The 21,540-nt window shown below is 47.1% G+C and overlaps 1 protein-coding gene across 14 annotated transcripts in view; it reads left to right on the top strand.

Moving 5' to 3' along the window:
- The first annotated feature begins 2,954 nt into the window (after positions 1 to 2,954).
- The window catches only part of NMNAT3 (nicotinamide nucleotide adenylyltransferase 3), a 114,392-nt gene continuing 95,806 nt past the window's right edge, over positions 2,955 to 21,540 (top strand). For 2 of the 14 annotated variants that reach the window (XM_072792512.1, XM_072792529.1), the window contains exon 1: positions 2,975 to 3,188. The gene's annotated coding sequence lies outside the window, so the exon portion shown is untranslated. Of the gene's footprint in view, positions 3,189 to 3,331; positions 3,403 to 21,540 lie in introns of all 14 variants that reach the window. The other 12 variants (XM_072792531.1, XM_072792533.1, XM_072792514.1 and 9 more) reach the window with 11 other exon arrangements.

The following is a 21,540-nucleotide window of genomic DNA, read 5'->3' on the forward strand; positions in this document are numbered from 1 at the left end:
CTAGTAGCTGGCTTAACAATGCATCCTTTACTGGATTGCCTTTTCTTCCCTCCATTCTTCATCCTTCTCCATTCTTTCACTGGTGTTCCCCTATCTTCCAAATAAACTACTCATACTTGAATCCTTGTCTCAGGATCTGCTTCCAAAGAACCCAAACTGAGATACCCTCTATGTGAAATCCTCCTCCATCCTGAACCATCATGGTGATAGGATTTGGGAGAAATGAAACTTACCAAAAGTTTTATCTCCAGTAAATCCATAATGCAGTAGCCCTTCATGTCCCCAACCAAAGGACACGACTCTCATCCAGATATGTATTCCCCCTTCTAATATATTAGTTGTTTCTCCAGAATGGATTTCTCATCTACTGCTCCTTCTCCGCTTAGGTTATGGTAAGGGAGGTTATTGTGTGAGGTTCTTACCTCCCACCACTAGGAGCCACTATTTCCTGTCTACAAGACAGACTTCTTACCTACCCCAGGGAAAGAGGAGTCCCTTGCACTGTCCAGTGTCCCTCTTGCTCTTTCTGTCCAGGGTCAAGACTCAGCATGACTTACCCCTTGTTTTTTGTTTTTTGTTTTTTGTTTTTAAGTAATCTCTACACCCAACATAGGGCTCAAATTTAAGACCCCAAGATCAGGAGTCACATACCCCACTGACTGGGCCAGCCAGGCGCCCCGATTTAGCTCTTCATTTAAGTCCAACCTATGGTACCAACATGCTACACACAGATTCTTAGAAGTCCCTAGCCTTTCTCATAAGCCTCCCACTCTGCTGGAAGACAAACTGAGTTATGAAGAAGAGGACATCCAATGGTAATTTTACTTGAATTTTTGAAAAAAAATCTTAGAATAGAGGGGTGTCTGGGTGGCTCGGTCAGTTAAGCATCTGTCTTCAGCTCAGGTCATGATCCCAGGGTCCCAAGATGGAGCCCCACATTGGGCTCTGGTCAGTGGGGGAGTCTGCTTCTCCCTTTTCCTCTGCCTGCCACTCTCCCTGCTTGTGCTGTTCCTCCCTCTTTCTGTCAAATAAACAAATGATAGCTTAAGAAAAAAAGTCTTAGAGTGGGAACGGCATTTCTAAGTATGACAGAAGCAAAAAAAATCCAGAAGCAATAAAAAGAGAAGAGCAAAATCCAGAAGCAATAAAAAGAGAAGAGCAATTAATTTTCATATGCGATAAGTTTAATTTAATATTTAACATTTGTGAGTTAGAAAAACAAAGTTTTAAAAAATGAACAAAATCCTGTACACATGGGTATTATGCCACTTAATCCTCCCCTAAAACTGAATGCGGTAGAGATTCTTACCTCCAATGTCAGAGAACAAGACAGGCTTGAATTGGAAAAGTGACTTTGCCCAAGGTCACCGTGTAGAGCCACATTTCACGCCCTCATTTGGAGTTACTCCCAAGTCCTCTACCATCAGGAACTAGATAAGGGAAAGAGGGGAGTGAGCAGAAGAGAAGAAAGAGCAGAGGAAGGGGAAAGGCTGAACTCTGAAGTGAGAAGTGGTGTCAGGGAGGGTGGGGACACTGTTTCTTCCATCTAAGTGAGGAGGGGGAACCAAGCCCCTTCACCTGGGCATTTACTCGGGGACTAACTGCTACAAGAGGGATAAGTATGAGCCCTCCTAGAGTGAGGACAGTGAACAGGTCCAGCCAACCTCATGTGAGCACTGCCAGGATCTGGGGCAGGGAGGGGCACAGAGCCAGCTTATAAAACACTCTTCCTACTAAGGTTAAGAACTTGTCACTGATGCTAGGAAAAGCTGTGCAGCAATCACAAAACCTTGACATCATCCTTGACGTCTCTCTTTTTTGCACTCTCTAGTTCACTCCATTAAGAAATCCTATTGCCAGAAACTGATGAATCTTGACCTTCACCTCATAACCCCTGAGAGGGTTGGGCTTTTTATGGAAGATTCTGCATGGGCAGAAGACCCACCACACTGGGGAAGCAAATTCAGGAAGTAAATTATCAAAGAAGGTCTCAGTGGATAGAGCCCTGAGTTTCCAAGGTCTCAGGATTTTGCTCCTTCCAAATAAATGTTCATTTGCAAGCCTTAATTCTGCAGGCCTTTCTAAAATAGCTTTCCCTTCTCCCTGCCCCCACAACTGTATTGGCTGTAGGTCCAGAAAACCTCCTCTCCTCCTGCCTCGAGGTCTCAGAGCTCACCAGGCCAAGACTTAAGAATAGAGGTGTAAATTTGTCAGGAGAAGGGAAGCAGGGGCACAGTAAGAAAGTAAATCCTCATCTAACATGGCAGAAAGTCAATAGATAAATCAAGAAATCGCTATGTAAGCTTATTTTTTTTTTAGCGACAAGGGGGTGACCACCAGAAGAGCTAAACGGAGGAACTGATATAAAAGACTGTGCGTGGGGAGCAAGGGAGAAGGGCCTGTTGCCTTCATTATAAGAACATTTAGATAACTTTATTTTGTAAAGAGTGTTCATGCATTGCTTTGCTCTATCTTTTAATTCGATCTTTTAAGAACAGGGACATAGAAAGAAGAAATAAAACGGAATACAAAGCAGGAAAATTAAAAAGCGAAGAGGCCCCACAACACAAAAGGGTCCCCGGGGGAGGGGGAGGGTGGGCGGGGCTGGGAGCGAAAAGGCGGGGCGTAGGGCCCGGTCTCCTTAGGGACCGCCCACAAGGGGGCGGGGCGTAGGGCTGGTTTCCTTAGGGACCGCCCCCGAGAGGGGCGGGGCGTAGGGCCCAGTCTCCTTAGGGACCGCCCCCCAGGGGGCGGGGCTCAGGCTGGTTTCCTTAGGGACCGCCCACAAGGGGGCGGGGCGTAGGGCTGGTTTCCTTAGAGCTCGCCCCCAAGGGGGCGGGGCGCAGGGTTTCCTTAGGGACCGCCCCCGAGAGGGGCGGGGCGTAGGCCCCAGTCTCCTTAGGGACCGCCCCCAGGGGGCGGGGCGCAGGGCTGGTTTCCTCTGGCTCCGCCCACGGCGGGGCGCCCCGGGAGCGCGGGGTCAGGTTCGCCTTAGGCCCGCCCCCCTCTCCGCGCGCGCGGGGGCGGGGCAGGCCGGTCTCCCGGCGGCGGGGCCTCGGAGCTGCGTCGGGAGCAGGCGCAGTCTCACGCCGCCCTCCGGAAGCCGGGGTTCGGCGCGGCAGGTACCCCAGTCCCTGGCAGTCCCCCGAGGCTCACAGAGAGCCTCTGCGGAGCCCCGCCACGCGCAGGTAAGCCCCAGCCCGCCTTGGCCCCCGCGGGCGCCGGCCCTCATCTGGGCGCGGGGGCGACAGGTGGCGGCGGGGTGCGGAGCCCGGCAGCGCTCCGGGGCAGGTCAGCCGAGCGCCCACTGCTCCTTTGGCTCTGACCCCAGGCAGGCAGACACGAGCTCGGATCCCACCTCCCCGCTCTGGCAGCCTGCACTTGCAAGGACGTGGCCAGCAGGTACTCCTCGTGTGCCCCGTGTGCCCGCCACCGGGCCAAGTGCTGGGCGTCCGGACGTGGTGCCCTCGGCGGGGCAGCCCACCAGTCTAGGGGAAAGACCTACAGCCGGTAGATAGTCTACACACACAGTGTAAGCGGTTAGAACTGTGCTAAGAGCTGGGTAGATAGAAAGTGCAGGGTGCCGGACAGCCTCCAACCGCGGTCTCTACCTCTGAAGGGTGCTGGAGCGCAGACTTCAGCGGGGGTCCAGCAGGTCCAGGGTGCAGAACCACAGAGTAAACACATTTTGTTAGGAGACAGTGTGGCTTGTTTGAGGAAAGGAGGGTCTGTGGGGCCTGCCTGCAGAGAGCTAGGAGGAAGCCAGTTCCTGAACTTCCTGCCCTGCAAAAGGGGGAGGAAGATTGAGGTGCCTATTCATAGAAGATTGAGGTGTTGAATTTACAGGATTTAGGGGGTGTGCCCTGGGTGAGTAAGGGAAGTACAGGTGAAAACGTTTCTGGATGGAGAAGGATGACGTGGACTCAGGTGTGTGCCTGCCTCTGAGCAGACTCCCTTCCCCTCTCCTGGAGTCTACTTCTCTTGTCGGAGTAGAATCCCTCAAAACAGCCTGTTCTGTTCCCTGAAATGATGCCCGCTTTGGCTCTTTATTCTGGAAGCATTTAACTAGTACTCACTTTCTACTGGCTCTGAGAGTTCAGAGAGAAATCTGCCATGGGCCTGCCCTCCTGGAGCACATGGAGGATGGGCCAGGGGAAGTAAACTGAGTTTCAGCTTGTGGGCTCAGTACTCTGGGAGCCTGGTGGAGGGCTTCCGACCCACTGGCCTTGCTGGGAGTGCCCCTCTGCTTCCAGCCAGGTACCCATTTCCCAGAGAGCCAGTTCCACGAGCCCCCAGAACATAAGGCTCATGTTCCGACCATCAGTTGCTTGCTCATTTTCATTGGTGGTATCACCCCCTACAGCTGGCCAAGCAACTCTCCAGAGGCAGTAACCCCTCAGATCTTGAAACTCCAGGGATTTAGGAGGGGTTGGACACTTCAGGGAAGTGTCCCTTCTTTGTGTCCACCTCTTCATGTATTTTATTGGCTTGAAGGATCCCAGATTTCTAGGCTCTGTTTACACAGTTGCTGTAGACTTGAGGATTTGCTCCATGAAAACTGGCTGGGAGGCCCAGACAGTGGGGGAACACAGTTGACAGAGGAGTCTGGCACAGTTTTTGGGGTAGTGGTAATAAAAACAGAGGACAGGTGTTAACAGAAGCGTGTCTTGGTGCAGCCACTGTTTCCTCTTGCAGACCATGGCAGTGCCAGCCATGCAGAAGGGAAGGGGAACCATAGGCCAGGCAGTTGCAGACCTGGGTCCAGATTCTTATTTCTTACTTCAAATCTCTGTGACAGACCCTGGGCAGGTCACCTATCCTCTGATTGTGCAAGCTTAACAGTGCTTGGTGTACAGTTGGCCCTGAAGAAATATTAACTCCCTCCCTCTTCCCCTAAATGAACTAAAATAGGAATAATAATAGAGCCTAGGTCAGAGGATGATTATGGGATTTAATGAGTTAGTGTACCTAAAATACATCAAGCAGTGCCTAACACGTAGGAAGTTGGTACTGAGATACTATTGTTCTTATTCCTTATTTTGGGCCAAAATTGGTGAAACAGGGCAGGAGGACTGTGGGGGTTGGGGGTGAGGAGGTGGCTCTGAGGGTCTGTGCAGGGCGATTAGCTGAGGAGGGTGGGTTATCTGTGGCCTTGCTTTTACCGGAAAGCTTGGGCCCAGAGGAGAAAGGAATGTTCTGCATGATAAAAGGCCTATGGGGAGCCACACTGTCAGAAGGCCCGGAGTTTGAGGTCTCTGGCCAGAGAAACAGGGCAAAAGCTAAGGGATATATATGGGAGGAGGTGGGGACCAGGGTGAAAAAGATCTAAAATTGTCTTGTTCAGTTTGTATCTCTACCCCACAGCTCAGTGTGGGTGCCCTGTGAGGGTCTGCCCCTGCGTCATACTGCCCTCGACCTTCCTAGGGGTGTGGTAATGGCCTGAGACTGGTCTTAGAGCTGGAGAATGCCATCCTGTAAATCCTGCTTGCAGAGGAGTACTGGGCCCAGAATGAGTGGTGAATGGATGAACCTAAACCCGAGAGGCAAGCTTCTGGGTGTTAAAAGTGTGCTGATTAAAAGAAAGGAGTGTGAAGATAGGCAAAAGAGCTAGTGTTTTCAAGTACTTGCTCATGACCAAGTATTTTCATGTATGTTGCCGTGTTGTGGTGAACACTGCAGCTTTAGAGTCTGATAAAATTGCTTGTGTGACCTCACGTGAATCGTAGAAACTCTAAAGCTCAGCTTTTGCATCATCTGGAAAATGGGAATCATTGTGTAGCTGGGGTACAAAGATGCACGAGTACCTGGCTTGGGAAGGGAGGGGGGGATCCAGCTTCCAGCTACTCACTGCGGACAAAGTCCCAAGGCAGAGGGACCATTGGTAATGAAACAAGGAATTTACTTCAGTGAGGCCAACACCCAGGAGACAGCAGACTAACATCTTAAAGATTGTTGCCAAAGTGTCAAAAACACTCCCAGGTTTATATAAGGAAAATGTGGGACAAAGGTCAGTGGGTACAGGCAGGTGGGCAGTAAAGGTCAGGTCGATCAGTGTCTTGGGGTGTGTCATGGGGTCTTGCTGGCTCAGGGCAGTCCGGATGGCTTGAGGGGGTAGTTTCAGTTCCCATCAGGGATGCTTTCCTGCAGGGTCTCTTGCCTAGTTAAGAGATGAGCTGGAAAGAACTAATTAGGGAGCTTGAGGCCCAGAGGGAAGTAGTTGAAGTCCTCTCTCAATTGTATGAACTCCCGGGGCTGTTAGGAGTATTATGTAATGCTTGTAATATGAAGTGCTGTCCTAGTGTGCAGACCGCCGTATGGAGAGTGCTCAGGCCGTTACAGTTGCTGTTATTATTATCATATTTATCAGTCCTCCAAATGATCTCCACTGAGATATGGAAACAGAAGGCCACAGACACAGATGGGTGGCTTTGATTTGGAGCTCAACCCCATCTAGAAGCAAAGACTCTCTGCAGACACTAACCAGACAACTCTTGTGAAATGAAATCAACTTTATGTGCATTTCATTCATTACTTAAAGCATTTGACTATGTGAAATCTTAAAAGGAGAAAAACCCTGCAAATTGATAATTTATGTGCCTTTCAAGTTCAGGTATTTTATCATCTAGATAAATCTTCCATGCCTCTATGTAAAACCACTTTCAGCTGTCGAAGCTCTTAAATAAAGTGGATTGTCCTGACCAGTGTCTGTCTTTGCTCGTTTATCATAGTTCCCTGGTGAAGACAGACGGATCCCACTTTGCAGGGCAGGCCTCGGGATGGCAGCTCCTACCCCACTGTTTTAGCCGCGCACTTCTGCATGGTGGTGTTTAACCAAGCACAGTGGACTTATGGCTCCCTCATCGTTGTCTCTCTCACATGCCCACAGACCCATAGCCTCAGTCCAGGAAATAGGAATAGAAAGGCATTCGTTCGGTCTTTAGTATGAATCTGGGGAAATCTAAGGTTCTCCGTGATGGGTTTTTGGATGAAAGTGCCTTGGATGAGGGTGGCCGCGACTTCTGGAAGTAAGAACTATCTGTTCTTTCTCCCTAGGAGTGGCATCTCTGGGTCTGGCCTCCTCTCCAGTGTAGGTCTGATCTGCATCGCCATGCCTCCCTGACCAGAACTGCCCCTAAAGCCGGAGTCCTTGGAACAGCTGTAGAGACACAGCCTATTGCAGGGAAGCTTTTCTGAATTGGCCCTTCCTTCCCACAGTCGCAGTGGGCACCCCTGCTGTGCATGCCCTTCTCCAGCTGACCTGGACTTGCTTTTTGCTGGGCTGTGAGCACTTCCATAGCTGTTGGACCAAGTGTTCCTGGTACCCAGCTCTGCGCCTGGCTCCTTGATCCTCCCTCCCTCTCCCTCCCTTCCTTTAGGCAGGGTCCTGGGGATTACAATGCTGAGTCAAAGTGACACAGTCTCAGCCCTCCAGGGGCCCATAGACATCACAAGACAGGTTATTAAGAAAGGTAGAATTAAGCACATAAACACATGACGTCGTGTTATAACCTGGATTAACTGTCAGAAAGGAGAAGCCTGGCGTGCTAGAAGAATGTGAAGAGGTGGGACAGGTACAGAAATCTGGTCAGTATCAGCATAAAGCATGTCCATAAAGGTTGGTTGGAGGCTTATACTCATTCATTTATATGCCTTTGAAGACTGGTGGATGGTATTTTTCTCTAAATTCTGGTGTGTACTTTAAAAAGTAATCATGCTTTAGCTTCAGCCTCAAAATGGCAGAAGAATGCTAATGTTCAATTTACTTAACCCTTTGGAGTTAACAGAGCCTCTCCTTGGATGTTATCTCATTGGATGCTGCAGTCCTCAGCCTCACACATCTACTGGGTAGTGGTGGCAAACAGGCATCCGGCTCGCCTGAGGGTAAATCTGGGGGGTGGGTCCCGGAGCCCTCTCCCTTCTGAGTGATAGGATCGGTCTGAAAGCCTGTTTTCACTTTCTCCGATATCCCTGGGTGCACAGGCTCAGTGAGGTTCCAGCATAGATTCCATCACGTTGGAGCTAGTGACCTGCCACCGAGAGGACAGTGTAAAGCTGACCGCTGTTGTCCAGGAGGGCAGGACTACCCCTGCAGAGCTGGGTGCCCCAGCACCATTTTTCATGAAGAACCAGCAGTCCTCCAGAGAGACACCATGCCTGCCTTCACGCCCATTCAGTTCCAATGAGAACAAGGAGAAAATAACACCAAAAGGCAGGTTTTCGTGTTATTAATAAGACATGATCCAAACAGCCTCAGGAACCATTCTGTCTTCATGACTGAATATTATTAGAGAGTTATTTTGTCTGGCCAGAGCTGACGACAAAATACATCTTCGATCCCCACCAGTCTCAGATGTGGACCTTATTACAAGAGATGAGCTACCATCTTCCCCGAAGCAAAGGGAGCAAAGTAGCATTGCTGTGCGCAAATTGAGAAGGCCAGTCTTGGTGGGTGTGACTGCCGTGTTCTCAGGGTGCAGCTTTAACGGGGCTGTAATCGCGTGGCCCTGAGCCGTGGAGGAAAGAAGCAGCTCTGGAAATCTCCCTCCCATGAGGCTGACACACAGCGACGGTATTTATTCCCCTTTGGAAGTGTGCGTTAAGTGGTAGGTGTTTACGAAAAAAGGTTCTGGGAAGTAAATGTGTCTATCAGTCAACCCATAACTTTTTAGAGCTCCTAAGATGGTTTTAAATTAGAGCCAGTCTTCCTGCCTTTCCACCTTCCATCCGTCCCCCTCCCTTGCTTCCTTCTATGGAAGTGAACTGTCAAGGCAGGACACAGCCCAGGGAGGAGCGTTGGAACTGACTTGCAGAAGCACAGCTAACAATTATTGAAGGCAGACGCTAAGGGTTTAGTGCCTTGATGCTGGTCCTTCCCACCTCGTCACAGTGTTTGACAGAGAAGGGAGTGTGGAGCAAGGCTGACCAAGGCTGACCAACGCAATTCAGCCTAATTGCATCCTAACCGCAGCCATCAGCAGCTCGGCTATCAGCCAGTCTGCTCGCTGAAAAGCGTTGTAAGTGAGGAGGGAAAAGAATGATGAAAACAAGTGATGGAACTCACCCCCACTTGGGCCTGGTGAGCTGCCCGTGGGAGAGAGTGAGTGACAGTGTCAGGAAGGGAATCGCACCAGGCCAGGTAAAGAGCGGGCTTTAAAAGGCTAGGAGTCTCTCTGTGAGCAGGTGATTATTAGGGCAAAATGCCTGTTACGTGAATTAGTGTGTAGGAGTCTAACTTGAAATTACTCTCCACTTTCAAATGTTCATTTGAAAGATCAGAAATGAGTGTTTATTGCACGGACCCTATGCTTAGTATGAAAGACTGCTTTGCTTTTCATTTCTCCCATCTGGTCTCCTCCTATGTAATTTTTACAATGCTGTCGGTCAACCTTGTCTTCCTGTGTGTGTGTGTGTGTGTGTGTGTGTGAGAGAGAGAGAGAGAGAGAAGAAGGATGCCAGTGTTTTACCCACTTTGTATTTTATGAGCAATCAGAGCACTGCAGATGATACAAGGAGGAAGGCTGCCTGTTTCAGGGGTCCCTGAAATACTACCAAACCGTGGGCTTCTGGGATTCTGTCTTAAAATAATTTGAAAAGTGAAAAAAGCCACTGTGTAAAGATGCATCATTATTTATAATGGTAAAAACTTAGAAGTGACCTGAATACAGAGCATAGGAGAGTATAGTCAAACTACAGATTGATGGAATATTATGTAGTACTTAAAACTATGAAGATCAGTACACATTCAGGAAAACAGTCTGCAAGGATACCTCAGAGCAACCAAGAATTGCTCTAGAACCAAGGAACTAGGGATAACTTTTTTTCACATTTCAAACTTTCTATATTGTATTTTGACTCTCCTTAAAAAAAAAAAAAAAAAAAATCCTAAGGGCAGCCTGGGTGGCTCAGTGGTTTAGTGCCACCTTCAGCCCAGGGCGTGATCCTGGAGACCCGGGATCAAGTCCTGTGTTGGGCTCCCTGCGTGGAGCCTGCTTCTCCCTCTGCCTGTGTCTCTGTCTCTCTCTCTCTCATTCTGTGTCTTTCATGAATAAATAAGCAAAATCTTAAAAAAAAAAAAAAATCCTAAAACAAGCCAAGTTAAATAATGACCTTTATGTTTGCAGTTTTAAGGGCACTCTATTTATGGCCTTCTCTTGATTAAATCTTTCAATCAAAAATTTCTAAAGTCAGTGTTGGCTCCCTGCCTCCATGTCTCTGGGCAAAGGACTACTCTGGATCCACTAGCTAAGTGGCCTGCAGATGTGCTCACTCTGGCTTGTAGATTCAGATTCTCAGGGGTTTTTATGGTGAAGAAGGCTGCTGCTCCTCCTTGATGTGTAGCTTCGTGTCCTTCTGCTAGCTTCCCTCATTCTTGCTCCTCACTGGTGGGATGGGGATAGGAGATTTGGGTTTATAGTCTTCGAGGGTTTTGTTGGCAAAGTTTCAGCAACCTCTGCCCTCAACACACATGCAGTTCTTAGGTCAGCAGTTATCTGGGGCAGCCCTGCGTCATTGTGGCTTCCTGTCCTGCTCAGGCACTGGTACTCCAGTACCTCTGGGACTAGGTTTTGTTTTCTTAATACCAACTACCCCTTAGTTGGCCTTAAACCCATGTATCCTCTCTGCCTGGCACTGGCAAGGGCCAATGGTAGGTCCTAAAGCAGCAGTTCTCAAACTCATTCAATCGGCTATAGATTGGCACATCATAACATGCGTCGTTATTTGAGACAAGACTTTGAGTCTGGTGATTGATTTGGGAGGAAATCCCATGAAGCACTAGCAGAAAATAGGGAAATGAGCCAGGCGAGCACATTGCTGAGCAGGTCACCGGTGTGGACCATTGGAGTTTGAATCTGCTAGGAATCTCTGGCAGCCATTGTAGAACACCCGTCCCAGAGTTAGCCTGTCCTGGGGTGTGGGGGCTGAATATATAAGCACCACTGCTGTCCATCATTGGGTGAGTATTGCTCCCTACGTGGAGTTAATTCTCTGGGGCTTCTGGAACTTTCCATTTGCCAGGTGAAGCATCAGAGCAAAGGGATGCAGATGCTAGCACGTGGAAGTCAAGCTGGCTTGCCTTAAAACAGTGAGGTCTGAGGGGCTTCTGGGTGGCTCAGTCAGTTAAGCATCTGACTTCAGCTCAGCTCATGATCTCAGTGTCCTGACATCAGGCTCCCCACTCAGCAGGGAGTCTACTTGTCCCTCTGCCCCTCCCCCCTGCTCATGCTCCCATGCAACACTCTCTCTCAAATAAGTAAAATCTTAAAACAACAACAACACAACAAAAGACAGGCCTGAATGCTCAGGGCACAGCACTGACAGGGTCTGCTGTGACATTCTTCCCTAAGCACCACGAACATTATCAATGTTCTAAACTGAAAATAACCAGATTCGTAATTCTGTGCCAAATCAGAGACCCCTTTATACTAAATTGAAGACTGCGTTAAATGGTAACCAACCCCAGAAGTTTATGAAAAATTGTGGGAGGAAATCTTTAAATAAGAAAACCATTACCATATTTATCCCTGTGAACTGGGATGGCCTATTAATATTTAACACTAGTGGAATGCTAGTGTTCACAGCTGTACAGTTTGAGACTCCACAGTTTATTTTTTTTATTTTTATTTTTTTTGAGACTCCACAGTTTAGAAGAGGGCCTGAGTGTGTAATAAGATTGATCTTTATCATGGCAATATTTCCACCTCTGTTGTATCTTGACTTTTTTTTCTCTTATTTCTCAAGTACTACGTGAAGATGATCTTAAAAGAAAAACTCATTGGGAGACCACATTTAAACTCGTTTGTCAACCTATGATTCTATCTCCAGTGCCGTGTTTTAATATTAATACTGGATTCACCATACTGACACTAATACCACAGGGTGGGAGAGAATTTCTGTAGTTATGGCTTTAGGCACTATGACAGATGTTTTGTGGTCATTGCATTTATGTAGAAATACTCCACCTCCATTAAAGATTTAGTGAGCTCTTCATCAAGATATCTACTCACAACTGAGGCCTACAAAATGGTTATGCTGACATTTCAACTTAATTCACTCTTAAGTTTTGTGGGTCTCCATCCATTTTATATGCTTGGTTTGTTTGTTTCTATGCATGGAGGAGGAATAGTGCCAGAAATTTGGGGGCATAATGCAGATTCTAGAAACATTTTTCATGTACTTATTATTACTAACTCTCTTGGCATATTTGTCACTACAAATGAAGGCCTTATTCCAAGAGATTTAAGATTGTTCATGTCGCAGGCTCAGTAGAGTTTAGTGGCTAAACCCTTTGCTCTGAGTTATAGGCTTTTTAGAATGTGTAGAGAAAAGAGTCAAGATCCCAGTGTTTTAGAGAAATGTGGCCATTTTCTGTTCAGCTATGGTTCAACATGCATTCTGCAAAGGATGAGCTGGTGAGCACCTGGTGCTCATGCCCTGTTCCTGCGTCCTGTGTGGATGCCAGACATGACTCAGTGCATCCTCCTGCATCCTCCTCTGCAGGGCGCTCCTTGCAGCCACGGCACTTCGTCAGTACTGGGTCACTGGGTGAAGCCTGTGCAGTCTCCATGCTCTTGCTCATCCTTGCCATTGCTGTGAACGGCCAACAAAGGAATCTTTCATAGTCTCTCTCAAAAACAAAACAAGGATGAATGCAAGAGGCAGTTGATCACCCTGTGCCTTTTTACTTGTGTCTCTGCCACGCAGGTGGTGGTTATTCAGTTTGCCAACGTTTGTCTCCCTCTTTTCTTCTACCCTGAGCATTTGATGTTTTTCCTTTCTTCTTATTTTTTCCTCCAGTGTTTCTCAGAAGATAAAACAGGAAGCCCCAAATTATTTGCTGATTGGTTGCATAAAGTTCGGTTGAAGCGATTTGTATTAATGGGAATGCATTGCAGGTTTAATTTTTTTTCCCCTCCCACTTCAGGAGGGCTGCTCTGTGGTAGGTTACCAGTGACCTCCACATTGCCAAGTCTTCTGGGCTTTCCCTGTATGTATCTTCTGTACAACATTTGATAACTCTGACCATGCTCAGCTCTTGAACTCTTCTCTCTTGGATTTTCCTCCTTCCTGCACGATTGTTTCTTCTTCGATTTCTCTCCCTGCTGCCTTTCCTCTGCTGGCATTTTTGAGCCCCAGGGTTCTCTCTTTGGCCTTCTCTTGACATGTCCATACACTCCACCTGGATGATTTCATCCATCACCTTTACATAGGTGCCTCCTGCAGCCCCATCTCCATATGCCCCCTCTCTGCCCAGACCTTTGTATCTGGCAGCCTGCTGAATGGTGCCTCTTGTGGTTCCCATAGGCATCCAGAGTCAGCATCTTTCACTTTTTCTAGGTGATTCCTGTTTTCACAGGCCAATCAAATACTTGCCCCTCTCAGGTTGTTTCTGCTACCTCCTTGGGGTCACAGGTAAACTGTTGTAAGTTTGTCCGAAGACTTCCATCTTAGAAAATGAAGTGTAAGACAAAGGCACAAACCAAGAGCTATTCCTCAAAGTTTAGGGGCTTAAAAGAAAACAGAAGAAATAAAACGGAATGCAAAACAGGAAAATCAAAAAGCGAAGAGGCCCCACAACACAAAAGGGTCCCCTTTTAATTTAATTAGCATCTCTCACAGTTCCAGGGGTTGACTGGATTCAGCTGGGCAGGTCTCACTCTGGATCTCTCATTCAGTGGCAGTTAGATGGTAGCAGGGTGGGGGTGGGGGGCCGGGACCTGGGCCAGGCTGTTGGCTGGAATGCGTCATCATGCAGCCTGCGTTCCTCACAGCATGGCAGCTGGATTCTAAGAATAGATATCCTAGGGGACCAACCTGAGAAGTCTCCTGGTGTCACTTTTGCCCTATTTACCATCCTGCCCAGCTTCAGGGGGATGGAACATAGACCAACCTCTTAATGGAAGGCAGGTCACATTGTGGCTGTGCTGGAAAATACATCCTGTCATAGTCCCCACATATGTCTGACTGTTCCTTTGAGAACTGCCTGGAAGGCCACAGCTTTCTGTTTTGTTTTAAATTTCTCTTTTTATTTTTCTTGAGTCGGTGACATATTTACCTGATTGGAAAGTTAAGAAGAAATAAGTATAAATGTATACTGTGAAAATGTTCTTTCTCATCCCCTACGCCTGTCTCCTCATAGACAACCACTGTTATGTTTCTTTACATTTTTTTCAGTTTATAGGTATTTTTATATTTCTGTTCTGTGCTTTTCTTTTTCTTTTCTTTTTTTTTTTTTTTTGATTAACAATATATCTGGGAGAAATTTCCTTATCAGTACATAAAGGGTTCTCTTGTTCTCTCTCCTTCCCTCCCTCTCCCTCCCTCTCACACTTTCACTCAGATGCAGAGTATTCTATTGTGTGCCTTTACCTTAGTTTACTTAATTAGTTCTCTACGGGTGGCACCAGACTGTTGCAGACACTACTGCAGTGAATAGCATTTATGTGCCGTCTTTCATGGGATAGAATACACTGGAAGCCTTCCTTGAGAGCTGTAGTTAATTGTGAGCATCCTCTTCCCATATACCTCACCTCCCATCCCATCCTGGCATTTCCCCTGCCTCCTCTCATTGGACCCACGGCCACCCAGAGGTTGCACACTGTGGCATTGTAGCTCAAGGAGCTCTGTGTCCACAGCATACAGAGGAGGCCTGTACTGAGGAGGGGGGAAGGAGGGAGAGATTTCTGGCTGCCCTGTGTTCCCCGTCCTCTAATTTCATTTGTGACTACATCTCCTAATTCTAGTTACTGAGCGTGTCACCACTTGAGCGTGTTGCCAAAACTGGAATCAGGTCCTACCCTGTTCTGCTTGGTCTCGTAAGTTCAGGCCCAAGCCCAGTTTTTGTGCAGTCCCCCTGGTCAGCCCAGAACCACTCTCTGGCAGCTTGTCTTATCCAAAAGTAGCACCACATTGGGGGTCATTGGGGGAAAGTGTGGATGGTAGTCATCATATAGTACTATGATATCATCAATGAGTTGTTATCCTATAAAAAAAACAGCAAAATAGAATTCTTCCCTTGTTGAGGAAATATTCTGAAATCACACACTTTTTCTGTTTCCAATAGGAAATGTAGTCCCTGAGGAATACACATTGTTTTTGTTAAGAAGGTCAAACTTGACCCTCCCCAAGAAAGATTGACAGTTGTGCTTATTGCTTTAAAGAAAGCTCTCTGGGGGTGCCTGGTGGCTCAGTCGGTGAGGGGTCTGCCTTTAGCTCAGGTCATGATGCAGGGGCCTGGAATCAAGGTCCTCCTTGGGCGTCTCACTCACTCAGCGGGGAGCCTGCTTCTCCCTTTCCCTCTGCCTCTCCCCTGCTCGTGCTCCCTCTTACTCTCACTCTCTCTCAAATAAATAAATAAATCTTTAGAAAAACAAAAACAAGAGGAGCAGGGTGCCTGGGTGGCTCAGTAAGTTGAGTGTCTAACTCTTGATTTTGGCTCAAGTCATGATCTCAGGGTCCTGAGATTCAGCCCTGCATTGGGCTCCAAGCTCAGCAGAGAGTCTGCATGAGATTCTCTCTCTCTCCCCTTCTCTTGCATACGTGCCCATACTTTCTCCCAAATAAATAAATAAATCTCTAAAAAAAAAAAAGAGCTTTTTTTTCTATTTTATTTTTTATTTTACTCATGAGAGTCACAGAGGAAGAGAGAAGGAGAGAGAAAGAGAGAGGCAGAGACATAGGCAGAGGGAGAAGCAGGCTCTGCAGGGAGCCGGATGTGGGACTCAATCCTGGATCTCCAGGATCACAACCTGGACTAAAGGCAGCACTAAACCGCTGAGCCACCCAGGCTACCCAAGAGCATTTTTTTCTGCCTTGGTTTGGGAACTCTCAACAAATAATCCTGTATGTCCCTATATGTTTGCTATTTGATTTCCCTACTGTTTTTCTTTTCATTGTACAAAGAAACCTTAATCTTTATTCCCTTCTAAGCTGGGAATTGGTAGGAAAACACAATAGTTGACTGAAGGCTTGTGTGGTTGCTAGGAAGGGGGGTTTGATATAAGTCAGTGGGTGCCCTTAAGTCCATGTCTCCATGGTTCCCAGGACAAAAACCTTAGAAAATTCCAGCCAGAAGACAGAAGGATGTCCATCCGTGACCAAGCCAACATCTCTTCCTCTCATGGTCAGTACTTGAGTCTTCGTCAGGGCAGACAGACCAGGTGTGGGTTTCATGGGGTCCTTAACTTTATGATCCATATATGTTGTGAGGGGAAGGCCCAGATCCTCTGCTGGAAGAAATCTTAGCATTTATTTATTTTTATTTTTTTAAAGGTTTTATTTATTCATGAGAGATACAGAGAGAGAGAGAGGAGAGGCAGACATAGGCAGAGGGAGAAGCAGGCTCCATGTAAGTAGCCTGATGTGGGACTCGATCCCGGGACTCTGGGATCACGCCCTGAGCCAAAGGCAGACACTCAACCACTGAGCCACCCAGGCATCCTGAAATCTTAGCATTTAGATAGACTTTTCATTTTATAGATGAGGAAACAGGCCAGAGGAGTTAAGTGACTTGCCCGAGGTCACACAGCAAAGTAGTGAGAGCGGAGCTAGATTGGAGTCCACATAATCTCACTCCTGAGTCTGATATTCCTTACTAGCTGTGTGACGTTGAGTAAGCCCCATTATCTCTCAGAGCTTCAGTCTCCTCACCTGTGAGGATAGATACAATAATGGCCTTCCAGAAATTTCTGGAACCTGTGAGTATGTTAGGTAGGTTACATGGCATGGGGAATTTGGGTTGCAGATGAAATTAAGGTTGCTAATCAGCTGATCTTACACTTATCTTGGGTTGTCCAGATGGGTCGATGTGGTCACAAACATTCTTGTAAGTGAAAGCAGAAGACAGGAGAGTCAGTCAGATTCGTGCAGTGCAAGAAGGACTGGGTCAGCCATGACTGGCTTGCCAGAGGGAAGAGGGCATGAGCTAAGGAATGTGACAGCCCCTGACAGCTGGAAAAGGCAAGCAGCAGATTCTCCCCTGGAGCTCCAGAAAGGAGTGCACCCTTGCTGACACCCTCATCTTAAAGTGAGACTCTTTGGACTTTTGACCGCTAGCACTGTAAAATAATAAAATGTGTGTTGTGTTAAGCCACTATGTTTGGGGGTAATTTGTTATAGCAGCAACAGAAAACTACTACATCTATAAAGGCAGATAGTCACACCTGCCTCAAAAAATGGCAGCATGGAGGCAGGGAGATAAGGTTTGAAAATGATCCAGCAGAGCTCCCAGAACATAGTGGATGCTTGCTAAACAGTCGTGTTGGTAGTGGACGGTGGTGGTGGTGCTGGTGCTGGTGCTGGTGCTGGGCAGTGGTGATCATTAATAAAGAGTAAAGGCGGAATAGCCAATGGCTGGTAACTCTGAAGAGCCAAGGTTGGTGCCTCTGAGGTGAGGTTCAGGGCTATTAGGAGGTTAGTAGGAGACACCAGCTGGCCCAGGTAGGTGACCAGAGGCCCCTTGACAGAGAACCTTTCTACTCTTGTAGTCCACAGGCCTTCCTCCAGTTCTTCAGCACTCCATTTGGCAGTGCCATCCTACACTGAGGGAGCAGGAGCTAGGAAAGGGCTGACCCTGACCCTACGACCTGTTCCATTTGGTAGAGACCTGCCTCAGAGATGTGGTAGGATGAGGCCTCTCTCTTGGCCCAACACTGGCTCATTCTAATGCCTTTGGTTGCCCTATGGCCTTAAAGATAATTTTTTTTAATATTTTATTTTTTTAAAGATTTTATTTATTTATTCATGAGAAACACACACACACAGAGAGAGAGAGAGAGAGAGAGAGAGGCAGAGACATAGGCAGAGGGAGAAGCAGGCTCCATGCAGGGAGCCCGATGTGGGACTTGATCCCAGGTCTCCAGGATCACACCCTGGGCCAAAGGCAGGTACTAAACCCCTGAGCCACCCAGGGATCCCCGGCCTTAAAGATAATTACTGCTGCAGTGTCAGCATCTGAACTTGGGTGAGCTCATTATAGCCTGGGCAGTATGCTGGGTGCTCCCTGACAGGGCCTGGGCCACGGTCTCCTTCAGTCTTCATGGCAGCCCTCTGAAGTGGCCTTATTTCCTTATTTCCCATATTACAGAGGAGCAAACAGAGGTTAGGCCACTTGCTCAAGGTCAGATAGCCTATCAGTGACAGAGCTGGGACTACAAGCTAGGTTCATTTGACTCCAGCTCCAGCTTCCTGTGCACAACTGGTCACTGAGTAGAAGAGAGATGACCCACCCACGGGCTGACGGACAGAGCATAGGAGTGCTGTGTTTGGATGGGGTGGCCTGTGGGAACAAGGTCCCTAGGGTCTCTGGAAGGAGGCTCCACTCGAGGGAATGCTTTCCATGCCCTCCTGCACCCCTGGGAATGGTGGAGCGCCCGGGTGGACAGAGGTGGCACATGTTTGCTTCCTGGGCCCTGTGGTGGGTCCCTCAGGGTTACCGCAACCGCGTCCACCTTTACTTTCTTCAGAAGGCATATACTGACCTTCAGACTGCTGTTAGATGATAGCAGATTTTTAATTACTGTTAATTTTATCAGGCGTGATCATATTACGGATAAATAAGAAACTCTCCTATTTTTAGTAGGAAATTATTTTTGAAGCATTATTTATTTTTGAAGCATTTAGAGGTGAAATGTCATGAAGCATTTAGAGGTGAAATGTCATGGTTTTTATAATGTGCTTTAATATGCTTCCAGGGGAAAAAAGATGAAGTAAACATGGAAATGTGTTAATGACCATTTGGAGACCTCTGTGTCGCAGTTCATTATGCTGTTCCGTCTACTTCTCTGTATGTGGTAATTTTGTATAAAAAAAAAAAAGTTTTTTTTTGTTTTGTTTTGTTTTGTTTTTTTTCCATAAAAATCATTCACAGAGCCCTTAGGATGTACTCAGTCTCAAGCTAAATTAGACATAGCTCTGCACTCTGGAGACCCACAGATAAATGAGCCACAGTGGTAGGGACAAGCTTGGGGGCAGAGGTAGAGAGGCGTGACAGGGCCTGGTGGGGACAGTCCTTGGAGGAGGAGCCAGCTTGGAGAGGAAGTCCTATTATAGGACCTGGTTCTGACCCTCCCAGTTGTGCAGTTGCTTTGGTCGAGCTGTTTATAGTCAGTGCTGAGTCAAGTAACTAAGAGACAGCTGGCCGAGGCCTCTTTAATGCGTGATCACTGAAGGACTCCCCGCAGTGTGTGACTGTCCTTCCACAGGCAGGGTGATTTTTCCTTCATAGTGGCGTTATCCCTTCGCTGTGTTATCCTACAGAAAAGGACTGTGGTGTTTTGTCAAGCATGTTCTCATGGTACATGCTACTTACTAGGAATTCCATTGTCACTGCACATTCCCTAGCACATTTTCTTTGGCAAATTCTGTAATCTTTTGGGTTCTACATGAAAGTTCATTTTTCAAACTTAGCGTTGGAATAGATAATCAGGTTCCTGATCTCCTGTTAGCCTCCTCTTTCTTTTTATTTTTTCCTTATCAAAACAGCCAGCCGGTGAAGAGGAGCAGCCCCCGGAGTGTCTTATCTTCTCAATGTTTATGTTTCCAAGGACTTTGCCAAATCTGTGGAACTGTGTTGGGCATCTTTTAATACAGACCTCACTGCTAACCTACTGGTTAGCAGTCTTGCTACTAACCTACTGAGCAGTCTTGGCCAAGCACTGCTCTCGCTCTCTAAATACAGTGTTATTCTTCAACTAAAACTCGATTTCTTTCCTGTAAGCCTTTGGACATATGAACACATAATAGGTGACCTCTGAGTGGTAATTTCATAAATTCTTGGTGAAATGAATTGTATCAGATCAATATATCCGTGGACTCATCACATTTTTTGAGCTGCAAGGGACTTTAAGGTGAATCTGGTACAGCTCTGTTAGTGGAGGAAACATTCATTTTAACTGCATAGTCAATTCTCAATTAACAAGGGTAATGGAGTGGAAGGAGGTCAGTGATAATCAAAAATCATGGTGAAAATAAAATTATAGTCAACACTGGATTTTCTGGGGGCTGATTAACTGGCTTGTGGATTAATTGAGGTTAAGACACGGTGGGCGCCAGGATGTCATCCCCTTGGTAATTGGTCAACAGCTGCTTACCACCTGGCCTCTGCCCACCCCACTCTATCTGTCTCAGGGAAGAGAAGGGCTTCCTGGGAGCTAAGTCTAGCAGAGCTGGCTAACCTTGGCTGCACTGGTACCATGACAGCATAGACGTCGGTCTCGGGAGCTAGGTGAGGGCTGCTTTTAGGGTTTGTCCCACCATTGAGCTGTAGTTCTCAAACTTGAGCTGTATCACACCGACCTGGAGGACTTGTGAAGAACCAGGTTGCTGGACCCCAGCTCCAGTTAATGATTCAGGAGGTCTGGAGTGGGGTCTAAGAATTTGCATGTCCAATAGGTACCCAAGTGATGCTGATACTGCCAGCCCAGGGACCGCACTTGGAGAACGGCAGCTTTCCAGATCATTCTTTCCATCCCAGCTGCATGTGAGCATTGACTGCGGAGCTTCTTAAACCTACCAATGCTCGCATACACCTCAGCCAATTATATGAGAGGCTCTGGAGGTGGGACCTATGTGTGAGTGTTTTTAAAAGTCCCAGGTGATTTTGATGTGCATCCAGGATCGACTGTATCCTGCTCTCGGGACTGTTTCCTACACCTCAGGAATCTGTATACAAGGGTCATGATTTTGTCCATATCTTAACTCCTTGTATATTTAATACTGATTTAAATGAAGTTTTGTCATGTAAATTCATTCATTTAAAAAGCAAACTATATGTCGCCTTCCTATGGGAAAACTAGTTTCACAGGCTGGATAAGGGACATGCCTGTAAACACATAACAAGTTCTTGCCTGCACTCCTCTTACATCCCATCACACTTTGGAGTCTCTGTTCTGGAACTGTACTTTTTACATTTTTCATAAGGGTGATGGAATGTATTATTTCTGTCCTTCACCCTCTCTTAGGTCAGGTAGGGTTGTGCCACCTCTGAATACACCTGATCTTCTGGCCACAAGAATACAAATGTGACTGACTTCACAACAGAGTCATTTCAACTAGGAGATCATCTAGAAGAATCCATAAACCATGGTGTAGCCCAGGAATGGAATACTGCTCAGCAAAGAAAAGAAACAAACTACTATTGCACACAGCCACTTGGGTGAATCTCAGACATTATCCTGAGCCAAAACCAGCCAAGACTAGACACTATATGATCCCATTTATATTTAGAGTTCTAACACATAGATGAGCAAGACTCATCTATGGTGGAAAAATTCAGAATTGGAGTTGCTTAGGGGAAGGGGGGGACAGGGAGATTGAGTGTGAAGGGACAGGAGAGGAGGGCTTTCTAAGGTGATAGGATGTTCTGTATCTTCCTAAGCCTTGAAGTTATGTGAGTGCATGCACGTGTCAAAATTTGTTGAATGGTGACCTTCAGGATGTGTGCATTTATTTGATTGTATGTTCAAAAAGAAAAAAAGAACACTGAGCAAATTAATGAACTCCAGTTAATCATATGCATGCCAGAGCATTTAGGGAGCCGTGCAC

Source organism: Canis lupus, chromosome 22 (assembly GCF_048164855.1).
Source record: "Canis lupus baileyi chromosome 22, mCanLup2.hap1, whole genome shotgun sequence".
Lineage (NCBI taxonomy): Eukaryota > Metazoa > Chordata > Mammalia > Carnivora > Canidae > Canis > Canis lupus.